We start from the raw sequence: 20425 nt of genomic DNA, 5'->3' as shown, positions 1-20425 counted from the left end.
ATCGCAGACAAACGGAGGGTTGAACCCTTACTGAGAGAGATCAGAGAGAGGGGTCAGAGCGATCCCAGACAAACGGAGGGTTGAACCCCTACTGAGAGAGATCAGAGAGAGGGGTCAGAGCGATCCCAGCCAAACGGAGGGTTGAACCCCTACTGAGAGAGATCAGAGAGAGGGGTCAGAGCGATCCCGGACAAATGGAGGGTTGAACCCCTACTGAGAGAGATCAGAGAGAGGGGTCAGAGCGATCGCGGACAAACGGAGGGTTGAACAACTACTGAGAGAGATCAGAGAGAGGGGTCAGAGCGATCCCGGACAAACGGAGGGTTGAACCCCTACTGAGAGAGATCAGAGAGAGGGGTCAGAGCGATCCCAGCCAAACCTAGGGTTGAACCCCTACTGAGAGAGATCAGAGAGAGGGGTCAGAGCGATCGCAGACAAGCGGAGGGTTGAACCCCTACTGAGAGAGATCAGAGAGAGGGGTCAGAGCGATCCCAGACAAACGGAGGGTTGAACCCCTACTGAGAGAGATCAGAGAGAGGGGTCAGAGCGATCCCAGCCAAACCGAGGGTTGAACCCCTACTGAGAGAGATCAGAGAGAGGGGTCAGAGCGATCCCAGACAAACGGAGGGTTGAACCCCTACTGAGAGAGATCAGAGAGAGGGGTCAGAGCGATCCCAGACGGACGGACGGACGGACGGACGGACGGACGGACAGAGGCATTGACAGACAGATCTGTCACATACTATGTCTATCACGTCGAGCCAACTGCACACTATTGGAGCCAACTGCACTGTCATCAGACTAAACTCAACCCTTCACAAGAAGCCAGACATGTTAAATCCGTCGTTCAGTGACGACCGCTATACATTCTATTTCTATACACTTTAAGTGTCTAATTTTTCATATGAAACCGGTATCAAAACCTTTCCTCCTCTCATCATAACTCACTTTAGCTGATCACATTGACTTCAAAGGGCACTCCTATTCCCTATATAGTACACTACTATAGACCCTATTCCCTATATAGTACACTACTATAGACCCTATTCCCTATATATAGTACACTACTATAGACCCTATTCCCTATATAGTACACTACTATAGACCCTATTCCCTATATAGTACACTACTATAGACCCTATTCCCTATATAGTGCACTACTATAGACCCTATTCCCTATATAGTACACTACTATAGACCCTATTCCCTATATACTGCACTACTATAGACCCTATTCCCTGTATAGTACACTACTATAGACCCTATTCCCTATATAGTACACTACTATAGACCCTATTCCCTATATAGTACACTACTATAGACCCTATTCCCTGTATAGTACACTACTATAGACCCTATTCCCTATATACTGCACTACTTTAGACCAGAGATCTATTCCCTATATAGTGCACTACTTCAGACCAGGGTCCTATTCCCTATATAGTGCACTACTTTAGACCAGAGCCCTATTCCCTCTATATAGTGCACTACTTTAGACCAGAGCCCTAGTCCCTATATAGTGCACTACTTTAGACCAGGGTCCTATTCCCTATATAGTACACTACTTTAGACCAGAGCCCTATAGAGCCCTATTCCCTATATAGTGCACTACTTTAGACCAGAGCCCTATTCCCTATGTAGTGCACTACTTTAGACCAGAGCCCTATTCCCTATATAGTGCACTACTTTAGACCAGAGCCCTATTCCCTATATAGTGCACTACTTTACAGCAGAGCCCTATTCCCTATATAGTGCACTACTTTAGACCAGAGCCCTATTCCCTATATAGTACACTACTTTAGACCAGGGCCCTATATTCCCTATATAGTGCCGTCCCTGGAAGGGGTGCGTCACCTGAGTGGGCTGATTCACTGATGTGGTCATCCTGTCTGGGTTGGCGCCCCCCCTTGGGTTGTGCCATGGCGGAGATCTTTGTGGGCTATACTCAGCCTTGTCTCAGGATGGTAAGTTGGTGGTTGAAGATATCCCTCTAGTGGTGTGGGTGCTGTGCTTTGGCAAAGTGGGTGGGGTTATATCCTTCCTGTTTGGCCCTGTCCGGGGGTGTCCTCGGATGGGGCCACAGTGTCTCCTGACCCCTCCTGTCTCAGCCTCCAGTATTTATGCTGCAGTAGTTTATGTGTCGGGGGGCTAGGGTCAGTTTGTTATATCTGGAGTACTTCTCCTGTCCTATCCGGTGTCCTGTGTGAATCTAAGTGTGCGTTCTCGAATTCTCTCCTTCTCTCTTTCTTTCTCTCTCTTGGAGGACCTGAGCCCTAGGACCATGCCCCAGGACTACCTGACATGATGACTCCTTGCTGTCCCCAGTCCACCTGGCCGTGCTGCTGCTCCAGTTTCAACTGTTCTGCCTTATTATTATTCGACCATGCTGGTCATTTATGAACATTTGAACATCTTGGCCATGTTGTTATAATCTCCACCTGGCACAGCCAGAAGAGGACTGGCCACCCCACATAGCCTGGTTCCTCTCTAGGTTTCTTCCTAGGTTTTGGCCTTTCTAGGGAGTTGTTCCTAGCCACCGTGCTTCTACACCTGCATTGCTTGCTGTTTGGGGTTTTAGGCTGGGTTTCTGTACAGCACTTTGAGATATCAGCTGATGTACGAAGGGCTATATAAATAAATTTGATTTGATTTAGTGCACTACTTTAGACCAGAGCCCTATTCCCTATATAGTGCACTACTTTAGACCAGAGCCCTATTCCCTATATAGTGTACTACTTTACACCAGAGCCCTATTCCCTCTATATAGTGCACTACTTTAGACCAGGGTCCTATTCCCTATATAGTGCACTACTTTAGACCAGAGCCCTATTCCCTATATAGTGCACTACTTTAGACCAGAGCCCTATTCCCTATATATTACACTACTTTAGACCAGAGCCCTATTCCCTATATAGTGTACTACTTTAGACCAGAGCCCTATTCCCTCTATATAGTGCACTACTTTAGACCAGAGCCCTATTCCCTATATAGTACACTACTATAGACCAGAGCCCTAGTCCCTATATAGTACACTACTTTAGACCAGAGCCCTATAGAACCCTATTCCCTATATAGTGCACTACTTTAGACCAGAGCCCTATTCCCTATATAGTACACTACTATAGACCAGAGCCCTATTCCCTATATAGTACACTACTTTAGACCAGAGCCCTATAGAACCCTATTCCCTACACAGTGCACTACTTTATCATATTCCCTATATAGTGCACTACTTTAGACCAGGGCCCTATTCCCTATATAGTGCACTACTTTAGACCAGAACCCTATAAAATGGTATTCCCTATATAGTGCACTACTTTAGACCAGGGCCCTATAGAACCCTATTCCCTATATAGTGCACTACTTTAGACCAGGGCCCAATAGAACCCTATTCCCTATATAGTGCACTACTTTAGACCAGAGCCCTATAGAACCCTATATAGTATATAGTGCACTACTTTAGACCAGGGCCCTATAGAACCCTATTCCCTATATAGTGCACTACTTTAGACCAGGGCCCAATAGAACCCTATTCCCTATATAGTGCACTACTTTAGACCAGGGCCCTATAGGGGCTCTTCACTCTTTCCTCTTTAAGGGATCATGACCTCACTATAGAACGCTACAGTCAGAAAGACAACACGTGTGAATATATTCATTTATTTATTTTAAAAGTCTAAAGTGAAGGCAACAAATGTCCACATGTGTTTTTCTCTCTCCGGGTATAAACGTGTCTTATATAAGCGGTTGATCATTTGTTATAAAACTCTAAAAATAAGTATATTCAATCCCTTTTACAACCAACAAAAACACCAAAAAATACAAATGAAAAAGTCAAGAAAAAGAAAATAGTTAGCAATATGCAAATCCAGAAGTTCAAATAATAATAATAAAATAATATTGCTCAATATTCGCCTTTTTATACAAAATATAGTATTTAAGTGCAAAATTCTGACACACAAAAAAAAAATCATTTAGTAAAATAATAATGGGTATCAATGACTTTGACCGTTTACTATAGAAGCAGACCGACTCTGAAGGCAAAGTTACTGGTGATTTAATAACAAAATGACCGTAATCTTCACTAATTATGGTAATTAACCCCCAAAAATATACGGCAATCTTAACTTTATATTTAAAACGGTTTATTAATATATAATATTTATATCTGTGTGGATATTGTTCATAACTTTCTAGTAGATAGAACACGTGGTTGAGGAGAAAACGGTCTAATTCATGAATAAAACATCTAAAATCGACAATATAATTGCTTTTAATAAACATTAACAACATTGACAACAAATACATGTTGACATGATAAAATAAATAAGTGTAAAAAATAAAAATATATATTTCATACTGAAACTCTCATATTAAACACCAATGATATTCACTAAGTTGATGGTTTATATTTAAGATAATATTTTACAGCTTTGTAATTATATATTTTTTATTTTAAAATATCATTTAATTATGTCATATTTCACAATTACAGACACCTGTGATAATCGGAAGTATCCAAACGGGCCACTAGATGTCTTGTAATAGATTACATAAAATCCTTGAAAGTTACCAAAAATTCTGGTAGTTTACTGGTAAACTTTCCAGTAATATCCCCTCCCTTTGCAACCCTAGTGCTGTAGTGGCACCCTATTTCATATAGTGTGCACTACATAGGGACCAGGGTTCCATTGTGGAGGAACCCTCCTCTGTCTATAGGATGTCTGTCTTCATCTTCTGCCTTTGGAAGAAAGGACACTGTGGAGAGACAAACCAGAGACCATTAGTACAAACAGAATGTAATGAACAAGGCTAGCAGGCAGGAACATAAACACCTACCCTAAAGGCAACACACACAAGGGGGGGGGAGAGAGACAGGGGGGGGAGAGAGACAGGGGGAGAGAGAAACAGGGGGGGAGAGAGAGACAGAGGGGGAGAGAGACAGGGGGAGAGAGAAACAGGGGGGGAGAGAGAGACAGAGGGGGAGAGAGACAGGGGGAGAGAGAAACAGGGGGGGAGAGAGAGACAGAGGGGGAGAGAGAGACAGGGGGGGGAGACAGGGGGGGAGAGAGAGACAGAGGGGGAGAGAGAGAGACAGGGGGGAGAGAGAGACAGGGGGGGAGAGAGAGAGAGGCAGGGGAGAGAGAGAGACAGGGGGAGAGAGAGAGACAGGGGGGAGAGAGAGACGGGGGGGAGACGGGGGGAGAGACAGGGAGGGAGACAGGGAGAGAGACAGGGGGGGAGACAGGGGGGGGGGACAGGGGGGAGACAGGGGGAGAGAGACAGGGGGGAGAGACAGGGGGGGAGAGAGAGACGGGGGAGAGAGAGGCGGGAGGGGAGGGGAGAGAGGCAGAAGGGGAGAGAGAGACAGGGGGGAGAGAGAGACGGGGGAGTGAGAGACGGGGGGAGTGAGACGGGGGGAGTGAGACGGGGGGGAGAGAGAGAGACAGGGGGGAGAGAGAGACAGGGGGGGAGAGAGGCAGAAGGGGAGAGAGAGAGACATGGGGGAGAGAGAGAGAGACAGGGGGGAGAGAGAGACGGGGGAGAGAGAGGCAGAAGGGGAGAGAGAGACAGGGGGGGATAGAGAGAGACAGGGGGGAGAGAGAGACAGGGGGGAGAGAGAGACAGGGGGAGAGAGAGACAGGGGGAGAGAGAGACAGGGGGAGAGAGAGATGGGAGGGGAGAGAGAGAGACAGGGGGGGAGAGAGAGGCAGAAGGGGAGAGAGAGATGGGAGGGGAGAGAGAGAGACAGGGGGGAGAGAGAGAGGCAGAAGGGGAGAGAGAGATGGGAGGGGAGAGAGAGAGACGGGGGGAGAGAGAGACGGGAGGGGAGAGAGAGACAGGGGGAGAGACGGGGGGGTTGAGAGACACACATTTTTGTAGCAATAAATTCCCTTCATGTATAATTTATCTTCTTAATCAGTGACAGTGATATAACAGTATATAAACGGAGCCTCAACAACAGGTAAACAAGGTGAAGGAAAAGTCTAGACGTCTTCCTCTCCCTGTCCAAGAAAAATATCCAAGGTACATCCCAAATAGCAGCCTATTCCCTATATACTTTTTGGTAGTAGTGCACTATAGAGGGAATAGGGTGCCATTTGGTACTTGACGGTAAAGGGAAGTCAGCCACTAGAAGGATCTTCAGATGTGTATTGTTGAGAGAGGGGACACTGAAGTGCACTGGGATAAAACTAGATTAGTGAGAATCAATACCTCCCTTCAACATGAAGTCAGAGGAGAGGGGGGAGAGGGGACTGTGGCTGGGGAGAGAGAGATGGAGAGAGAGAGGGGGGAGAGAGGACTGTGGCTGGGGAGAGAGAGTTGGAGAGAGAGAGGAGGGAGAGGGGACTGTGGCTGGGGAGAGAGAGATGGAGAAAGAGAGGGGGGAGAGAGGGCTGTGGCTGGGGAGAGAGAGTTGGAGAGAGAGAGGAGGGAGAGGGGACTGTGGCTGGGGAGAGAGAGATGGAGAGAGAGAGGGGGGAGAGAGGACTGTGGCTGGGGAGAGAGAGTTGGAGAGAGAGAGGAGGGAGAGGGGACTGTGGCTGGGGAGAGAGAGATGGAGAGAGAGAGGGGGGAGAGGGGACTGTGGCTGGGGAGAGAGAGATGGAGAGAGACACACCCTACAGAGCCCCAGGACAGCAGCACAATTAGACCCAACCAAATCATGAGAAAACAAAAAGATAATTACTTGACACATTGGAAAGAATTAACAAAAAAACAGAGCAAACTAGAATGCTATTTGGCCCGACACAGAGAGTACACAGCGGCAGAATACCTGACCACTGTGACTGACCCAAAATTAAGGAAAGCTTTGACTATGTACAGACTCAGTGATCATAGCCTTGCTATTGAGAAAGGCCGCCGTAGGCAGACATGGCTCTCAAGAGAAGACAGGCTATGTGCTCACTGCCCACAAAATGAGGTGGAAACTGAGCTGCACTTCCTAACCTCCTGCCCAATGTATGACCATATTAGAGAGACATATTTCCCTCAGATGACACAGATCCACAAAGAATTTGAAAAGAGGGGAGAGGGGGGAGAGGGGACTGTGGCTGGGGAGAGAGAGATGGAGAGATAGAGGAGGGAGAGGGGACTGTGGCTGGGGAGAGGGAGAGAGAGAGGAGGGAGAGGGGACTGTGGCTGGGGAGAGAGATGGAGAGAGAGAGGGGGGAGAGGGGACTGTGGCTGGGGAGAGAGAGATGGAGAGAGAGAGAGAGAGGGGGGAGAGGGGAATGTGGCTGGGGAGAGAGAGTTGGAGAGAGAGAGAGGGGGGGGGAGAGGGGACTGTGGCTGGGGAGAGAGAGTTGGAGAGAGAGAGAGGGGGGAGATGAGACTGTGGCTGGGGAGAGAGAGATGGAGAGAGAGAGAGAGAGAGAAGGAGAGAGAGAGGGGACTGTGGCTGGGGAGAGAGAGATGGAGAGAGAGAGGAGGGAGAGGGGACTGTGGCTGGGGAGAGAGAGATGGAGAGAGGGAGGAAGGAGAGGGGACTGTGGCTGGGGAGAGAGAGATGGAGAGAGAGAGGGGGGAGAGGGGACTGTGGCTGGGGAGAGAGAGATGGAGAGAGAGAGGAGGGAGAGGGGACTGTGGCTGGGGAGAGAGAGATGGAGAGAGAGAGGGGGGAGAGGGGACTGTGGCTGGGGAGAGAGAGTTGGAGAGAGAGAGGGGGGAGAGGGGACTGTGGCTGGGGAGAGAGAGTTGGAGAGAGAGAGGAGGGAGAGAGAGATGGAGAGAGAGAGGGGGTAGAGGGGACTGTGGCTGGGGAGAGAGAGATGGAGAGAGAGAGGAGGGAGAGGGGACTGTGGCTGGGGAGAGAGAGATGGAGAGAGAGAGAGAGAGAGAGAGAGAGGGGACTGTGGCTGGGGAGAGAGAGATGGAGAGAGAGAGAGAGAGAGAGAGAGAGAGGGGACTGTGGCTGGGGAGAGAGAGATGGAGAGACAGAGGAGGGAGAGGGGACTGTGGCTGGGGAGAGAGAGATGGAGATAGAGAGGGGGGAGAGGGGGCTGTGGCTGGGGAGAGAGAGATGGAGAGAGAGAGGGGGGACTGTGGCTGGGGGAGAGAGATGGAGAGAGAGAGGGGGTAGAGGGGACTGTGGCTGGGGAGAGAGAGATGGAGAGAGAGAGGAGGGAGAGGGGACTGTGGCTGGGGAGAGAGAGATGGAGAGAGAGAGAGGGGGGAGATGAGACTGTGGCTGGGGAGAGAGAGATGGAGAGAGAGAGAGAGAGAAGGAGAGAGAGAGGGGACTGTGGCTGGGGAGAGAGAGATGGAGAGAGAGAGGAGGGAGAGGGGACTGTGGCTGGGGAGAGAGAGTTGGAGAGAGGGAGGAAGGAGAGGGGACTGTGGCTGGGGAGAGAGAGATGGAGAGAGAGAGGGGGGAGAGGGGACTGTGGCTGGGGAGAGAGAGATGGAGAGAGAGAGGAGGGAGAGGGGACTGTGGCTGGGGAGAGAGAGATGGAGAGAGAGAGGGGGGAGAGGGGACTGTAGCTGGGGAGAGAGAGTTGGAGAGAGAGGGGGGGAGAGGGGACTGTGGCTGGGGAGAGAGAGTTGGAGAGAGAGAGGAGGGAGAGAGAGATGGAGAGAGAGAGGGGGTAGAGGGGACTGTGGCTGGGGAGAGAGAGATGGAGAGAGAGAGGAGGGAGAGGGGACTGTGGCTGGGGAGAGAGAGATGGAGAGAGAGAGAGAGAGAGAGAGAGAGAGAGAGAGAGGGGACTGTGGCTGGGGAGAGAGAGATGGAGAGAGAGAGAGAGAGAGAGAGAGAGAGAGAGGGGACTGTGGCTGGGGAGAGAGAGATGGAGAGACAGAGGAGGGAGAGGGGACTGTGGCTGGGGAGAGAGAGATGGAGAGGGAGAGAGAGAGAGAGAGAGAGAGAGAGGGGACTGTGGCTGGGGAGAGAGAGATGGAGAGAGAGAGAGAGAGAGAGAGAGGGGACTGTGGCTGGGGAGAGAGAGATGGAGAGACAGAGGAGGGAGAGGGGACTGTGGCTGGGGAGAGAGAGATGGAGATAGAGAGGGGGGAGAGGGGGCTGTGGCTGGGGAGAGAGAGATGGAGAGAGAGAGGGGGGAGGGGGGACTGTGGCTGGGGGAGAGAGATGGAGAGAGAGAGGGGGTAGAGGGGACTGTGGCTGGGGAGAGAGAGATGGAGAGAGAGAGGAGGGAGAGGGGACTGTGGCTGGGGAGAGAGAGATGGAGAGAGAGAGAGGGGGGAGATGAGACTGTGGCTGGGGAGAGAGAGATGGAGAGAGAGAGAGAGAGAGAAGGAGAGAGAGAGGGGACTGTGGCTGGGGAGAGAGAGATGGAGAGAGAGAGGAGGGAGAGGGGACTGTGGCTGGGGAGAGAGAGTTGGAGAGAGGGAGGAAGGAGAGGGGACTGTGGCTGGGGAGAGAGAGATGGAGAGAGAGAGGGGGGAGAGGGGACTGTGGCTGGGGAGAGAGAGATGGAGAGAGAGAGGAGGGAGAGGGGACTGTGGCTGGGGAGAGAGAGATGGAGAGAGAGAGGGGGGAGAGGGGACTGTGGCTGGGGAGAGAGAGTTGGAGAGAGAGAGGGGGGAGAGGGGACTGTGGATGGGGAGAGAGAGTTGGAGAGAGAGAGGAGGGAGAGAGAGATGGAGAGAGAGAGGGGGTAGAGGGGACTGTGGCTGGGGAGAGAGAGATGGAGAGAGAGAGGAGGGAGAGGGGACTGTGGCTGGGGAGAGAGAGATGGAGAGAGAGAGAGAGAGAGAGAGAGAGGGGACTGTGGCTGGGGAGAGAGAGATGGAGAGACAGAGGAGGGAGAGGGGACTGTGGCTGGGGAGAGAGAGATGGAGATAGAGAGGGGGGAGAGGGGGCTGTGGCTGGGGAGAGAGAGATGGAGAGAGAGAGGGGGAAGGGGGGGACTGTGGCTGGGGGAGAGAGATGGAGAGAGAGAGGGGGTAGAGGGGACTGTGGCTGGGGAGAGAGAGATGGAGAGAGAGAGGAGGGAGAGGGGACTGTGGCTGGGGAGAGAGAGATGGAGAGAGAGAGAGAGAGGGGACTGTGGCTGGGGAGAGAGAGATGGAGGAGGGAGGAGGGAGAGGGGACTGTGGCTGGGGAGAGAGAGATGGAGAGAGAGAGAGAGAGAGAGAGAGAGAGAGAGAGGACTGTGGCTGGGGAGAGAGATGAGGGGAAGGGGGGCAGAGAGAGAGAGAGAGAGACTCTGCATGCAGAATTCTGCAAAAATGTCCTCTGTGTACAACGAAAAACACCAAATAATGCATGCAGAGCAGAATTAGGCCGATACCCGCTAATGATCAAAATCCAGAAAAGAGATGTTAAAATGTACGACCGCCTAAAAGGAAGCGATTCCCAAACCTTCCATAACAAAGCCATCACCTACAGAGAGATGAACCTGGAGAAGAGTCCCCTAAGCAAGTTGGTCCTGGGGCTCTGTTCACAAACACAAACACACCCCACAGAGCCCCAGGACAGCAACAGCAACACAATTAGACCCAACCAAATCATGAGAAAACAAAAAGATAATTACTTGACACATTGGAAAGAATTAACAAAAAAACAGAGCAAACTAGAATGCTATTTGGCCCTACACAGAGTACACAGCGGCAGAATACCTGACCACTGTGACTGACCCAGAATTAAGGAAAGCTTTGACTATGTACAGACTCAGTGATCATAGCCTTGCTATTGAGAAAGGCCGCCGTAGGCAGACATGGCTCTCAAGAGAAGACAGGCTATGTGCTCACTGCCCACAAAATGAGGTGGAAACTGAGCTGCACTTCCTAACCTCCTGCCCAATGTATGACCATATTAGAGACATATTTCCCTCAGATTACACAGATCCACAAAGAATTTGAAAACAAACCCGATTTTGATAAACTCCCATATCTACTGGGTGAAATTCCACAGTGTGCCATCACAGCAGCAAGATTTGTGACCTGTTGCCACGAGAAAAGGGCAACCAGTGAAGAACAAACACCATTGTAAATACAACCCATATTTATGCTTATTTATTTTATCTTGTGTCCTTTAACCATTTGTACATTGTTAAAACACTGTATATATATATATAATATGACATTTGTAATGTCTTTATTGTTTTGTGGCAGTAATAAAGCCTCTCTTGAAAAAGCCAAACCTTGACCCAGAAAATATAAAAAACTATCGGCCTATATCGAATCTTCCATTCCTCTCAAATGTTTTGAAAAGGCTGTTGCGCAACAACTCACTGCCTTCCTGAAGACAAACAATGTATACGAAATGCTTCAGTCTGGTTTTAGACCCCATCATAGCACTGAGACGGCACTTGTGAAGGTGGTAAATTAAATTTTAATGGCATCGGACCGAGGCTCTGCATCTGTCCTCGTGCTCCTAGACCTTAGTGCTGCTTTTGATACCATCGATCACCACATTCTTTTGGAGAGATTGGAAACCCAAATTGGTCTACACGGACAAGTTCTGGCCTGGTTTAGATCTTATCTGTCGGAAAGATATCAGTTTGTCTCTGTGAATGGTTTGTCCTCTGACAAATCAACTGTAAATTTCGGTGTTCCTCAAGGTTCCATTTTAGGACCACTATTGTTTTCACTATATATTTTACCTCTTGGGGATGTTATTCGAAAACATAATGTTAACTTTCACTGCTATGCGGATGACACACAGCTGTACATTTCAATGAAACATGGTGAAGCCCCAAAATTGCCCTTGCTAGAAGAATGTGTTTCAGACATAAGGAAGTGGATGGCTGCAAACTTTCTACTTTTAAACTCGGACAAAACAGAGATGCTTGTTCTAGGTCCCAAGAAACAAAGAGATCTTCTGTTGAATCTGACAATTAATCTTAATGGTTGTACAGTCGTCTCAAATAAAACTGTGAAGGACCTCAGCGTTACTCTGGACCCTGATCTCTCTTTTGAAGAACATATCAAGACCATTTCAAGGACAGCTTTTTTCCATCTACGTAACATTGCAAAAATCAGAAACTTTCTGTCCAAAAATGATGCAGAAAAATGAATCCATGCTTTTGTCACTTCTAGGTTAGACTACTGCAATGCTCTACTTTCCGGCTACCCGGATAAAGCACTAAATAAACTTCAGTTAGTGCTAAATACAGCTGCTAGAATCCTGACTAGAACCAAAAAATTTGATCATATTACTCCAGTGCTAGCCTCTCTACACTGGCTTCCTGTCAAAGCAAGGGCTGATTTCAAGGTTTTACTGCTAACCTACAAAGCATTACATGGGCTTGCTCCTACCTATCTCTCTGATTTGGTCCTGCCGTACATACCTACACGTACGCTACGGTCACAAGACGCAGGCCTCCTAATTGTCCCTAGAATTTCTAAGCAAACAGCTGGAGGCAGGGCTTTCTCCTATAGAGCTCCATTTTTATGGAACGGTCTGCCTACCCATGTCAGAGACGCAAACTCGGTCTCAACCTTTAAGTCTCTACTGAATACTCATCTCTTCAGTGGGTCATATGATTGAGTGTAGTCTGGCCCAGGAGTGGGAGGGTGAACGGAAAGGCTCTGGAGCAACGAACCGCCCTTGCTGTCTCTGCCTGGCCGGTTCCCCTCTTTCCACTGGGATTCTCTGCCTCTAACCCTATTACAGGGGCTGAGTCACTGGCTTACTGGGGCTCTCTCATGCCGTCCCTGGAGGGGGTGCGTCACCTGAGTGGGTTGAGTCACTGATGTGGTCATCCTGTCTGGGTTGGCGGCCCCCGCCCCCCCCCCTTGGGCTGTGCCGTGGCGGAGGTCTTTGTGGGCTATACTCAGCCTTGTCTCAGGATGGTAAGTTGGTGGTTGAAGATATCCCTCTAGTGGTGTGGGGGCTGTGCTTTGGCAAAGTGGGTGGGGTTATATCCTTCCTGTTTGGCCCTGTCCGGGGGTGTCCTCGGATGGGGCCACAGTGTCTCCTGACCCCTCCTGTCTCAGCCTCCAGTATTTATGCTGCAGTAGTTTATGTGTCGGGGGGCTAGGGTCAGTTTGTTATATCTGGAGTACTTCTCCTGTCCTATTCGGTGTCCTGTGTGAATCTTAGTGTGCGTTCTCTAATTCTCTCCTTCTCTCTTTCTCTCTCTCGGAGGACCTGAGCCCTAGGACCATGCCCCAGGACTACCTGACATGATGACTCCTTGCTGTCCCCAGTCCACCTGGCCGTGCTGCTGCTCCAGTTTCAACTGTTCTGCCTTATTATTATTCGACCATGCTGGTCATTTATGAACATTTGAACATCTTGGCCATGTTCTGTTATAATCTACACCAGGCACAGCCAGAAGAGGACTGGCCACCCCACATAGCCTGGTTCCTCTCTAGGTTTCTTCCTAGGTTTTGGCCTTTCTAGGGAGTTGTTCCTAGCCACCGTGCTTCTACACCTGCATTGCTTGCTGTTTGGGGTTTTAGGCTGGGTTTCTGTACAGCACTTTGAGATATCAGCTGATGTACGAAGGGCTATATAAATAAATTTGATTTGATTTGTTTTGAAACTTATGTATGTGTAATGTTTACTGTTAATTTTTTATTGTTTAATTCACTTTATATATTATCTACCTCACTTGCTTTGGCAATGTTAACACGTTTCCCATGCCAATAAAGAGAGAGAGAGAGAGAGAGAGAGAGAGAGAGAGAGAGAGAGACACAGAGAGAGAGAGACAGAGAGACAGAGAGACAGAGAGACAGACAGAGAGAGAGATGTCTTATGTTTATTAATTTCCCCTTTTGTACCTTAACTATTTGCTCATCATTAAAACACTGTATATATATATAATATAACATTTGTAATGTCTTTATTCATTTGGAACTTCTGTGAGTTTACAGTTCTTTTTTATTGTTTATTTCACTTTTGTTTATTATCTACTTCACTTGCTTTGGCAATGCTAACATTGAGAGAGAGAGAGAGAGAGAGAGAGAGAGAGAGGAGAGAGAAGAGAGAGAGGAGAGAGAAGAGAGAGAGGAGAGAGAAGAGAGAGGAGAGAGAGGAGAGAGAGGAGAGAGAGGAGAGAGAGGAGAGAGAGACAAGAGAAGAGAGAGACGAGAGAGGAGAGAGAAGAGAGAGAGGCGAGAGAGAGAGAGAGAGACAGAGAGAGAGGAGAGAGAAGAGAGAGAGGCGAGAGAGGCGAGAGAGGCGAGAGAGGCGAGAGGAGAGAGAGGAGAGAGAGGAGAGAGAGGAGAGAGAGAGACAAGAGAAGAGAGAGAGGAGAGAGGAGAGAGAAGAGAGAGAGGAGAGAGAGGAGAGAGAGGAGAGAGAGAGAGAGAGAGGCGAGAGAGGCGAGAGGAGAGAGAGGAGAGAGAGGAGAGAGAGGAGAGAGAGGAGAGGGAGACAAGAGAAGAGAGAGAGGAGAGAGGAGAGAGAAGAGAGAGAGGAGAGAGAGAGGAGAGAGAGGAGAGAGAGAGAGAGGCGAGAGGAGAGAGAGGAGAGAGAGGAGAGAGAGGAGAGAGAGGAGAGAGAGAGACAAGAGAAGAGAGAGAGGAGAGAGAAGAGAGAGAGGCGAGAGAGGCGAGAGGAGAGAGAGGAGAGAGAGGAGAGAGAGGAGAGAGAGGAGAGAGAGGAGAGAGAGAGCAGTCAACTGATTTGTGCAGTTACACTCGGTAACAGTCTTAACTAAAGGCATTATACCACTAGTCAGGGCTGGCACGAGCGTTTTTGGGGGCCCTCGCGGGCAAAACATTTTACTGGCACTGTCTTGACAGCGGAGAGACAATTTCTGTTTTACAGCTAATTTCCTGCAATTCTATCCATTTTTCCGTGGGGTGGAGAGAATATTTTTGCAATTTCAAAGCAAATTTCCTGCAATTCTGCAAATGTTGCCATGATAATATAATATCTGAGTGACAAACAAAATCAATGGAGACCTCCTGGGGGTCAGCGCCCTTAGAGGTCAGGGCGCCTAGAGGTCAGGGCGCCTAGAGGTCAGGGCGCCTAGAGGTCAGAGCGCCTAGAGGTCAGGGTCCCTAGAGGTCAGGGCGCCTAGAGGATAGGGCCCCTAGAGGTCAGGGCGCCTAGAGGTCAGGGCGCCTAGAGGTCAGGGCGCCTAGAGGTCAGGGCCCCTAGAGGTCAGGGCCCCTAGAGGTCAGGGCGCCTAGAGGTCAGGGCGCCTAGAGGTCAGGGCCCCTAGAGGTCAGGGCCCCTAGAGGTCAGGGCCCCTAGAGGTCAGGGCCCCTAGAGGTCAGGGCCCCTGGGCACATGCCCTGCGTGACCGGTCTGTATAAGTTTAGATAGCTGACTAGACTAACTACCAATCTAAACAGGTTTAGTTGACATGGCTAATTGAGTGATTGTCAGTGACTGAAATAACTAGAGAGAAACTGCTGATGCACAGTCACATGACCTAATGACACCTGGTGTATCGTACTGTAATCACTCTAAATGACTCCTGGTGAATACGTACTGTAATCACTCTAAATGACTCCTGGTGTATCGTACTGTAATCACTCTAAATGACTCCTGGTGTATTGTACTGTCATCATTCTAAATGACTCCTGGTGTATCGTACTGTAATCACTCTAAATGACTCCTGGTGTATTGTACTGTCATCACTCTAAATGACACCTGGTGTATCGTACTGTCATCACTCTAAATGACACCTGGTGTATTGTACTGTCATCACTCTAAATGACACCTGGTGTATTGTACTGTCATCACTCTAAATGACACCTGGTGTATTGTACTGTCATCATTCTAAATGACACCTGGTGTATTGTACTGTCATCATTCTAAATGACACCTGGTGTATCGTACTGTCATCATTCTAAATGACACCTGGTGTATTGTACTGTCATCATTCTAAATGACACCTGGTGTATTGTACTGTCATCATTCTAAATGACACCTGGTGTATCGTACTGTCATCATTCTAAATGACACCTGGTGTATTGTACTGTCATCATTCTAAATGACACGTGGTGTATTGTACTGTCATCATTCTAAATGACACCTGGTGTATCGTACTGTCATCATTCTAAATGACACCTGGTGTATTGTACTGTCATCATTCTAAATGACACGTGGTGTATTGTACTGTCATCATTCTAAATGTCACCTGGTGTATTGTACTGTCATCATTCTAAATGACACCTCTCCCCGACTGAGTTTCCTGTTTTAGGGAAATTGATCCGCCGGCCTACAAAAGTGGGGCTGTATGTGTCCCAGTAGGCCACAAGTTGCCCATCCCTGCTCTGGGGTATTTGGCATGTGTCCCAGTAGGCCACAAGTTGCCCATCCCTGATCTAGGGTATTTGGCATGTGTCCCAGTAGGCCACAAGTTGCCCATCCCTGCTCTGGGGTATTTGGCATGTGTCCCAGTAGGCCACAAGTTGCCCATCCCTGCTCTGGGGTATTTGGCATGTGTCCCAGTAGGCCACAAGTTGCCCATCCCTGTGCTCTGGGGTATTTGGCATGTGTCCCAGTAGGCCACAAGTTGCCCATCCCTGATCTAGGGTATTTGGCATGTGTCCCAGTAGGCCACAAGTTGCCCATCCCTGCTCTGGGGTATTTGGCATGTGTCCCAGTAGGCCACAAGTTGCCCATCCCTGATCTAGGGTATTTGGCATGTGTCCCAGTAGGCCACAAGTTGCCCATCCCTGTGCTCTGGGGTATTTGGCATGTGTCCCAGTAGGCCACAAGTTGCCCATTCCTGTGCTCTGGGGTATTTGGCATGTGTCCCAGTAGGCCATAAGTTGCCCATCCCTGCTCTAGGGTATTTGGCATGTGTCCCAGTAGGCCACAAGTTGCCCATCCCTGCTCTGGGGTATTTGGCATGTGTCCCAGTAGGCCACAAGTTGCCCATCCCTGCTCTAGGGTATTTGGTATGTGTCCCAGTAGGCCACAAGTTGCCCATCCCTGCTCTAGGGTATTTGGCATGTGTCCCAGTAGGCCACAAGTTGCCCATCCCTGCTCTGGGGTATTTGGCATGTGGCCACAAGTTGCCCATCCCTGCTCTAACATAACATACAGGTACTCAAGTCCTTCTGTTCACCTGATTTAGAATTCCTCACAATCAAATGTCGACCGCATTATCTACCAAGGGAATTCTCTTCGATTATAATCACAGCCGTACAGTGCCTTGCGAAAGTATTCGGCCCCCTTGAACTTTGCGACCTTTTGCCACATTTCAGGCGCTTTTAACGGACCTCTGAGACTATCACAGTGCAGGTGCATTTATACGGAGACTTGATTACACACAGGTGGATTGTATTTATCATCATTAGTCATTTAGGTCAACATTGGATCATTCAGAGATCCTCACTGAACTTCTGGAGAGAGTTTGCTGCACTGAAAGTAAAGGGGCTGAATAATTTTGCACGCCCAATTTTTCAGTTTTTGATTTGTTAAAAAAGTTTGAAATATCCAATAAATGTCGTTCCACTTCATGATTGTGTCCCACTTGTTGTTGATTCTTCACAAAAAAATACAGTTTTATATCTTTATGTTTGAAGCCTGAAATGTGGCAAAAGGTCGCAAAGTTCAAGGGGGCCGAATACTTTCGCAAGGCACTGCATATATTCCCCCCCAAGCAGACACATCGATGGCTCTGAACAAACTTTATTTGACTCTTTGCAAACTGGAATCCATTTATCCGGAGGCTGCATTCATTGTAGCTGGGGATTTTAACAAGGCTAATCTGAAAACAAGACTCCCTAAATTTTATCAGCATATCGATTGCGCAACCAGGGCTGGAAAAACCTTGGATCATTGTTACTCTAACTTCCGCGACGCATATAAGGCCCTGCCCCGCCCTCCTTTCGGAAAAGCTGACCACGACTCCATTTTGTTGATCCCTGCCTACAGACAGAAACTAAAACAAGAAGCTCCCGCGCTGAGGTCTGTTCAACGCTGGTCCGACCAATCTGATTCCACACTCCAAGACTGCTTCCATCACGTGGACTGGGATATGTTTCGAATTGCGTCAGACAACAACATTGACGAATACGCTGATTCAGTGAGCGAGTTCATTAGAACGTGCGTTGAAGATGTCGTTCCCATAGCAACGATTAAAACATTCCCAAACCAGAAACCGCGGATTGATGGCAGCATTCGCGTGAAACTGAAAGCTCGAACAACTGCTTTTAATCAGGGCAAGGTGACCGGAAACATGACCAAATACAAACAGTGTAACTATTCCCTCCGCAAGACAATCAAACAAGCTAAGCGTCAGTATAGAGACAAAGTAGAATCTCAATTCAACGGCTCAGACACAAGAGGTATGTGGCAGGGTCTACAGTCAATCACGGATTACAAAAAGAAAACCAGCATAGTCACGGACCAGGATGTCTTGCTCCCAGGCAGACTAAATAACTTTTTTGCTCGCTTTGAGGACAATACAGTGCCACTGACACGGCCCGCAACTAAAACATGCGGACTCTCCTTCACTGCAGCTGACGTGAGGAAAACATTTAAACGTGTCAACCCTTGCAAGGCTGCAGGCCCAGACGGCATCCCCAGCCGCGCCCTCAGAGCATGCGCAGACCAGCTGGCTGGTGTGTTCACGGACATATTCAATCAATCCCTATACCAGTCTGTTGTTCCCACATGCTTCAAGAGGGCCACCATTGTTCCTGTTCCCAAGAAAGCTATGGTAACTGAGCTAAACGACTACCGCCCCGTAGCACTCACTTCCGTCATCATGAAGTGCTTTGAGAGACTAGTCAAGGACCATATCACCTCCACCCTACCTGACACCCTAGACCCACTCCAATTTGCTTACCGCCCAAATAGGTCCACAGACGATGCAATCGCAACCATACTGCACACTGCCCTAACCCATCTGGACAAGAGGAATACCTATGTAAGAATGTTGTTCATTGACTACAGCTCGGCATTTAACACCATAGTGCCCTCCAAGCTTGTCATCAAGCTCGAGACCCTGGGTCTCGACCCCGCCCTGTGCAACTGGGTACTGGACTTCCTGACAGGCCGCCCCCAGGTGGTGAGGGTAGGAAACAACATTTCCACCCCGCTGATCCTCAACACTAGGGCCCCACAAGGGTGCGTTCTGAGCCCTCTCCTGTACTCCCTGTTCACCCACGACTGCGTGGCCACGCACGCCTCCAACTCAATCATCAAGTTTGCGGACGACACAACAGTGGTAGGCTTGATTACCAACAACGACGAGACGGCCTACAGGGAGGAGGTGAGGGCCCTCGGAGTGTGGTGTCAGGAAAATAACCTCACACTCAACGTCAACAAAACTAAGGAGATGATTGTGGACTTCAGGAAACAGCAGAGGGAACACCCCCCTATCCACATCAATGGAACAGTAGTGGAGAGGGTAGTAAGTTTTAAGTTCCTTGGCGTACACATCACAGACAAACTGAATTGGTCCACCCACACAGACAGCATCGTGAAGAAGGCGCAGCAGCGCCTCTTCAACCTTAGGAGGCTGAAGAAATTCGGCTTGTCAACTAAAGCACTCACAAACTTCTACAGATGCACAATCGAGAGCATCCTGTCGGGCTGTATCACCGCCTGGTACGGCAACTGCTCCGCCCACAACCCTAAGGCTCTCCAGAGGGTAGTGAGGTCTGCACAACGCATCACTGGGGGCAAACTACCTGCCCTCCAGGACACCTACACCACCCGATGTCACAGGAAGGCCATAAAGATCATCAAGGACAACAACCACCCGAGCCACTGCCTGTTCACCCCGCTATCATCCAGAAGGCGAGGTCAGTACAGGTGCATCAAAGCAGGGACCGAGAGACTAAAAACAGCTTCTATCTCTAGGCCATCAGACTGTTAAACAGCCACCACTAACATTGAGTGGCTGCTGCCAACACACTGACTCAACTCCAGCCAGTTTAATAATGGGAATTGATGGGAAATGATGTAAAATATATCACTAGCCACTTTAAACAATGCTACCTAATATAATGTTACATACCCTACATTATTCATCTCATATGTATATGTATATACTGTACTCTATATCATCTACTGCATCTTTATGTAATACATGTTTCACTAGCCACTTTAACTATGCCACTTTGTTTACATACTCATCTCATTTGTACATACTGTACTCAATACCATCTACTGTATCTTGCCTATGCTGCTCTGTACCATCACTCATTCATATACAGTGCCTTGCGAAAGTATTCGGCCCCCTTGAACTTTGCGACCTTTTGCAACATTTCAGGCTTCAAACATGAAGATATAAAACTGTATTTTTTTGTGAAGAATCAACAACAAGTGGGACACAATCATGAAGTGGAACGACATTTATTGGATATTTCAAACTTTTTTAACAAATCAAAAACTGAAAAATTGGGCGTGCAAAATTATTCAGCCCCCTTAAGTTAATACTTTGTAGCGCCACCTTTTGCTGCGATTACAGCTGTAAGTCGCTTGGGGTATGTCTCTATCAGTTTTGCACATCGAGAGACTGACATTTTTTCCCATTCCTCCTTGCAAAACAGCTCGAGCTCAGTGAGGTTGGATGGAGAGCATTTGTGAACAGCA

The 20425-nt window shown here is 48.8% G+C and overlaps 1 protein-coding gene across 1 annotated transcript in view; it reads right to left on the bottom strand.

The window, feature by feature from the left end:
- Positions 1-3647: 3647 nt before the first annotated feature.
- Positions 3648-20425, bottom strand: part of LOC110522836 (methyl-CpG-binding domain protein 2) — an 88300-nt gene continuing 71522 nt past the window's right edge. The window contains exon 7 of the mRNA XM_036976655.1: positions 3648-4758. The gene's annotated coding sequence lies outside the window, so the exon portion shown is untranslated. The remainder of the gene's footprint in view (positions 4759-20425) is intronic.

Source organism: Oncorhynchus mykiss, chromosome 5 (assembly GCF_013265735.2).
Source record: "Oncorhynchus mykiss isolate Arlee chromosome 5, USDA_OmykA_1.1, whole genome shotgun sequence".
Taxonomy (NCBI): domain Eukaryota; kingdom Metazoa; phylum Chordata; class Actinopteri; order Salmoniformes; family Salmonidae; genus Oncorhynchus; species Oncorhynchus mykiss.
The sequence above is the reverse complement of the archived record's forward strand: the minus strand, read 5'-3'. Positions and strand labels throughout refer to the sequence as shown.